This window comes from Eurytemora carolleeae, unplaced genomic scaffold (genome assembly GCF_000591075.1).
Source record: "Eurytemora carolleeae unplaced genomic scaffold, Eaff_2.0 scaffold51, whole genome shotgun sequence".
Classification (NCBI taxonomy): Eukaryota; Metazoa; Arthropoda; class Copepoda; order Calanoida; family Temoridae; genus Eurytemora; species Eurytemora carolleeae.
In genome coordinates this window covers 142,149-149,135 of record NW_019396200.1, presented here as the reverse complement: position 1 = coordinate 149,135, position 6,987 = coordinate 142,149, and positions in this window count along the sequence as shown.

The window sequence follows — 6,987 nt, the reverse complement described above, 5'->3', positions numbered from 1 at the left end:
AAATTTTCAAATATTAGAAGCAATAATCGAAAACAAAATTTTATTTTCGTTAAATAATAAATTCCATAAATAATCTGATAAATCTTGCTTTGCTCATAATTTATATATAAACCCATTACGACGAAGTTGGATCCCCTGCTACCCCGCCCATTATGGGCGTTTTCCTCTCTTTTACAATCACAACGAATAAAAACAATTTCACAAGTTAGGGAATTCTGCACTGAAAAATTCAAATTTGGGTCAAAATTTCTGTTTATCACTCCAAGTAGTTGAAAATTTAACAATAAATCTGTTTTTCACAGAAACATGGCGACCTTGATCTGTAGACTAGTACTCTCAGCTTGGTGTATGATTCAGTAAATCCAGTCGTAAAATTAGACTAATATTTTAAAATGTCGTCGTTGATATCTTTTCCCCGAAAAGATGCTATATCGGTTGCCACTAATGTCCGATTCAACTAACGTACTTTTGCACTAAAGTCAGCTGATCAGTAACACTTGTGGCCGCAGCGCCCGGCCCCCTAGCCTGTCCTAGCCGCGGCGCTCGCCCCCTAGCCTGTCCTAGCCTCAGCGCTCGGCCCAGAAATAGTCATAACCTAACCTAACCCTAAAATAAAACTTTAGTCCGAAGAGTCCGAATGAACGTTAGTACGAATGTACGTTAGTCCGATCAATCATTAGTGCAAACGATACGACACCCCCGAAAACGCCGAACAGTGCACTTTAGGAATTAGAGATCAGGGGCGGACACAGGGGGGTGGCGGGGGGACATTCGCCACCCCCTGACAGATTCAGGGAGGGGCGTAGCCCCCCCCCTGAGATTTCGAGGCAAAAAATGTTCCCAATTTGATAAATCGTATGTGTTTTTCAATTTTAAGCTATTTGATTATTTTTTATTTAATGGAAATATAATAATTAATATTTATTGAAAAATCGAATCATTTTTCTAGCTTGTTAAAAATAAATATAAGTTTATAACCAACGATGTAAGTATACGGACAGACATTGTGTTTTGTTTTATTGGTACGCGGCACACTGCACAAACTTTGAGTCTTTTCTTCAGTTTAATTTAAAAATCAACGACAACAAGTAAATGTTATTGTTAACGATAAATTTAGAATTAGAAATTCGTAAGAAACTAGTAATTTCTTTTTGTTCTTAAATTGCTAATGTTCCTATTATTGTTCCTGTTCCTAATACTGTGTCCGACCCACCTGAAATCCCTGTCCTAATCCTATATTTTTGTTCCTAATTCCTGAACAATCTTTTTATTGTTCCTAAATCCCTGTCCTAATCCTTTAATTTTGTTCCCAATTATCAATTTTTTTGTTCCTAAAAAATCTTGCCACCCCCTCACTTAAATCCTGTGTCCGCCCCTGTTACCCAACAAACAAAACACAGGTTTTCAACGAGATTAGCATTATGGAGAACTGGTTGATAATTCACGTGATTAATTCACGTACCCTCCTTGTGTTTTACTCGTGGAAAATCTACTTTTCACAATCTTGAAGATTCCTCCTGTGTACAGCACGGGTAAAAAACGCGAAAATATTCTTTGAAAATTCTCGCTGTTATTTCACATGTTGTACACGTAGCAAAATAAACCAGTGCAAAATCTTGCATATTCCTATCGTGTTAAGCTCGAGTAATGCAATGCCAGAATTTTTAGATTTTAATTCTCGTAATTATCACGTGTACTATATTTGAGATAATTCTATAGTTCAATTCTCGAAGGTTTTTCACATGTTCTGCTCGTAGAAAAGATACCAGTGCAAGCTCTCGCATATTCCAAACGCGTTAATCATGAGTAATGGAATGCCAGAATTATCTAGATTTTAATTCTTGTAAATATCACGCGTAAAATATTTGAGATATCACGGGAAGAATTTCATCTTTCATTTTTAACAGAGTTGCAAAATCACAACACTTGGTGTCTCTGCTCATCTTTTAGAAACTAAAAGTTTATTGTAGTAAAATGAAATATTTCAACTGACATAAATTTTTCAGATTATAACAAGCATGAGCATAGTATAGAAACGTTTCACATTGAATTTTGTATTGTATTTCTCAACAACCCCTTTTTGGAATATCGATATTTTAGATATATACAGGAAGGGGAATTCATATAATTATGGATACGTTAACATAGTTGAACAACATTTAGACTTGAAATATCACTTTGTGATAAGAAAAGTTTAAAGTTTACATGTTCAAGATGTTTAATGTAAAAGATATAAACTAAAATGTTTAGTTTCTAAACATTTTGTAATAGTTATATACTTTTACACAGTATATTTTATAATATATTTCTATATCAGAAATCAATTATGTATCCCCCCCCTTTCCCGGGGTTTTTAAAAATGTAATTAAAGTAGATGAGAGAAAAATAATTTTCCCATGTAAAAATCCCGTGTTCATCTCGTGAAATAAACTCAAGTTTTCGCCGTGTAAAAACTCGGTCCTAGACCCGTGTTCAAATCGTCGACAATCACCTCGACAACACGTGAATTATCACGGGATAATGACGGGTCACTCGTGTGAAATAAACCAAATAATCTTGTGTTCTTCACGGGTTTTTGTTTGTTGGGTAGAGATCATGGACTAGCATGATCAGCATCCACATAATGATCGAATAAACTCAAGGGCGTATACAGGGGGGCAAGGGGGCAGTGCCCCTGCCTGACCTGTAAAAGGGGGGCATAGCTAGCATAGACTCAGAGAGCTTTCACACTTTTAAAATCATGAAACTGAAAAGTGTCGAATATTTAAAACATTAATTTGCTGTTCTTTCCGCTTTCGCTGCTAGTTTTGTTTGATGGAGAGATAAAGTAGTCCTTGTATGGTGATTGGACTGAATGTACGAAACATGACAGATTGGTATACATGTCAATTCTTTCATAATTTGTTAAGTTCTTTGATACAAATTGAGAATATTAACAAATAAAACATGCATTAGTCATTTATAGAAAATTGATTTCAAAGTAAGTAAAATATATTTTAGTAATTAAGAGTTTGTTTACGAAATAAACTAAAAAAGTCTTTAATTAATAAAATATATGGAAGAAGACATTCAAAACCATTCACCAAGCTGTCATGGTTCATGGGACTGCAGCTGCACCCATAGAAGCCAAATGTTTTAAATTTACAGTTAAAATATTGCCCCCCCCTAGATTTTTTTCTGTACACGCCCTTGAATAAAATGACGAATTCATTTGAACTATCGTTCAAAATTAGAACACATTCGTATACAGATTACAGCTTTCTCAATAGGTATCACTCTATATCAAAGAATTTTTTGAAAAGACGATATCGAATTCGTCACTGAATTTCCATGTTTATTGGGACACCCTGTACGTAAACAGAAGTTTTTTTAATTGAACGAGATAAAACAAATATAAAATTCATAATTTACCATGTGGTTTGGACCCGCATGTATACAATTCATCAAACCTTCTCCATTTATTTCTCCTAACCCTATTCCTTTATTTCTTTAAACCTTCTCTCTTTATTTCTCCAAACCTTCCTACTTTTATCCAAACCTTCTTCCTTTATTACTCCAAACCTTCTTCCTTTATTTATCCAAACCTTCTTTCTTTATTTCTCCAAACCTTCTTACTTTTATCCAAACCTTCTTACTTTATTTATCCAAACCTTCTTTCTTTATTTCTCCAAACCTTCTTACTTTTTTCCCCAAACCTTCTTACTTTATTTCTCCAAACCTTCTTACTTTATTTATCTAAACCTTCTTACTTTATTTATTCAAACCTTCTTACTTTATTTATCCAAACCTTCTTATTTTTTCCCCAAAACCTTCTTACTTTATTTATCCAAACCTTCTTACTTTATTTCTCCGAACCTTCTTACTTTATTTCTCCAAACCTTCTTACTTTATTTATACCAAACCGTCTTTCTTCATTTCTCCAAACCTTCTTCCTTTATTTCTCCAAACCTTCTACCTTTATTTCTCCAAACCTTCTTCCTTTATTACTCCAAACCTTCTTCCTTTATTTATCCAAACCTTCTTTTTTATTTCTCCAAACCTTCTTACTTTATTTATCCAACCCTTCTTCCTTTTTTTCTTTATTTCTCCGACCCATCTTTCTTTATTTCACCTAACCCTTTTCCTTATTTCTTTAAACCTTCTTCTATTATTTCTCCAACCCTCCTTTCCTAATTTCTCAGAACCTTCTTCCTTTATTTCTCCAAACCTTCTACCTTTATTTATCCAAACCTTCTTCCTTTATTTCTCCAAACCTTCTTCCTTTATTTCTCCAAACCTTCTACCTTTATTTCTCCAAACCTTCTTCCTTTATTTCTCCAACCCTCCTTTCCTTTATTTCTCCAAACCTTCTTCCTTTATTTCTCCAAACCTTCTACCTTTATTTCTCCAAACCTTCTTCCTTTATTTCTCCAACCCTCCTTTCCTAATTTCTCAGAACCTTCTACCTTTATTTATCCAAACCTTCTTCCATCATTTCTCCTAAACCTTCTTCCTTTATTTATCCAAACCTTCTTCCTTTATTTATCCAAATCTTCTTCCTTTATTTATCCAAACCTTCTTCCTTTATTTCTCCAAACCTTCTTCCTTTATTTCTCCAAACCTTCTTCCTTTATTTCTCCAAACCTTCTTCCTTTATTTATCCAAACCTTCTTCCTTTATTTATCCAAACCTTCTTCCTTTATTTATCCAAACCTTCTTCTTTTTTATCTGAACCTTCTTTCTTCCTTTATTTCTCCAAACCTTCTTCTTTTTTTGTCCAAATCTTCTTCCTTTTTTATCCAAAATAAAGTTTGCGGATTTCATAATATTCGAATTATATTTTTTCGCGCATTTTCAAGATTTTACAATAATAAAAACTTTCAAACACAAATTTTGATCATTCAAAAACCTTCCCTGGGGTCACGTGGGCCTGATCGGTTCAGCCGGTTTAACGTTCATTGGAAAAAAACAAACAGACACGCTAAATTTACATATAGATTAACCATTTTTAAGATGTTGTATTTTCAACGAAGTAAACAATGGCAAAAATTACATAGTTTGTAAAACCTAGAGTGATGGTTGGGTTGAAAAGAAAATCATGAAACCATTGTGAAAAATATTACAGGGTTGTTAACCAAACATAAAGGGGAAAGACTAGGAATAATTTCCTATGTGCTGCACTCTTTTTCTGTGCTTTTGTTGCCTAATGTTAATATATATATTCATGCATAACTCGACTAATAATACTTAAAGTTTATTAATATGAATAGTAAAAGCTATAAAAAATCAGACCTTCAAGGGACTGTAAAATAAAATAAAAGGGTGTATAGGATAAAAACCTGAGAATCTCAGGCGTTAAACGATACATATATAAAACATCTATCTGATGTTTCTGTCTCGAGATATTGATATAAAACTGTTTAGAAGGAATTGAGTTTTAGCCACAAACTCTAATTTTGTAATCATAGAGAATAGAATATATAGAGAGGAATTAAAAGAATATTATTATTATTGTTATTATTATTATTATTATTATCATTATCATTATTATTATCATCAATATCATTATAATAAGAACATCAATTAATTTCTTAATGATAATTTTTTTTAAATATTGTATTATAGCTAAAATATTTGTGTTTTATATGTCCCATATCAATTCTATTTAAAACAAATTCTAACCGTCCATGGAAATAGAACAACTATTCAAACTTTAAGTTATAGTGACACGTCTAATACTATTTATGGGTAATAAAATAATACTTATTTTAAACCCTATGAAACTTAGAAAAATGCAAATTTTCGTGCTTATAGATAAAAGAAGTATTTTGAAACACTTGAAACTTAGAAAAATTCCCTGGTGTTTGCTGAATGTTTATATAATGTTTGCAACTAGGAGGAGAGGTGTTTGCTGAATGTTTATATAATGTTTGCAACTAGGAGGAGAGGTGTTTGCTGAATGTTTATATAATGTTTGTTTACAACTGGGAGGAGAGATGTTTGCTGAATGTTTATATAATGTTTACAACTATAAGGAGGAGAGGTGTTTGCTGAATGTTTAAATAATGTTTGTTTACAACTAGGAGGAGTGATGTTTGCTGAATGTTTAAATAATGTTTGTTTACAACTAGGAGGAGAGGTGTTTGCTGAATGTTTGAATAATGTTTACAACTAGGAGGAGAGGTGTTTACTGAATGTTTGAATAATGTTTGTTTACAACTAGGAGGAGATGTGTTAGCTGAATGTTTATATAATGTTTACAACTAGGAGGAGTGATGTTTGCTGAATGTTTAAATAATGTTTGTTTACAACTAGGAGGAGAGGTGTTTGCTGATGTTTGAATAATGTTTGTTTACAACTAGGAGGAGAGGTGTTTGCTGAATGTTTATATATAATGTTTACAACTAGGAGGAGAGGTGTTTGCTGAATGTTTATATAATGTTTACAACTAGGAGGAGAGATGTTTGCTGAATAAATACTTTGATTTATGTAATTATAGGTAAAATAACGTATTAAAAAATCCCAGACACTTGAAATATAGGTATTAATTAGTAAAAATACGTATGTTTAACACTTAGACACCATACAGACTTTTAGAGTAAAGAAAAACGAAAAAATACGTAAAATGAAAACCTAGATACTTAGTAACTATTTGGTAAAAAGATACGTAATTATACGTAAAAATACGTACACCCCACCCTTATTTCACTTAAGGAGGAGGGGGTAAGGGACTGCTGCCCCAGGCCTGTAGCTAAGAATTTGTAAGGGTGTGTGGGGCACAAATGTTAGAAATCCTAGATATAGGTAATTAAGGGGCGAAAAAAAAATTGACATGAAAACTGAAAAAGGGTCAAAATTAGTGACTAAAGACAAATAAAACTAGATTTTTAACTTATCACACATTCATATAGTTTATTAAGATAGATATTTTGTCTGTTTTGCATTAAGTTATCTTTCCCTTAAGTCTATTGAGAAGCTATTTGCATTAAAACAAAAAAACTGGAGTTA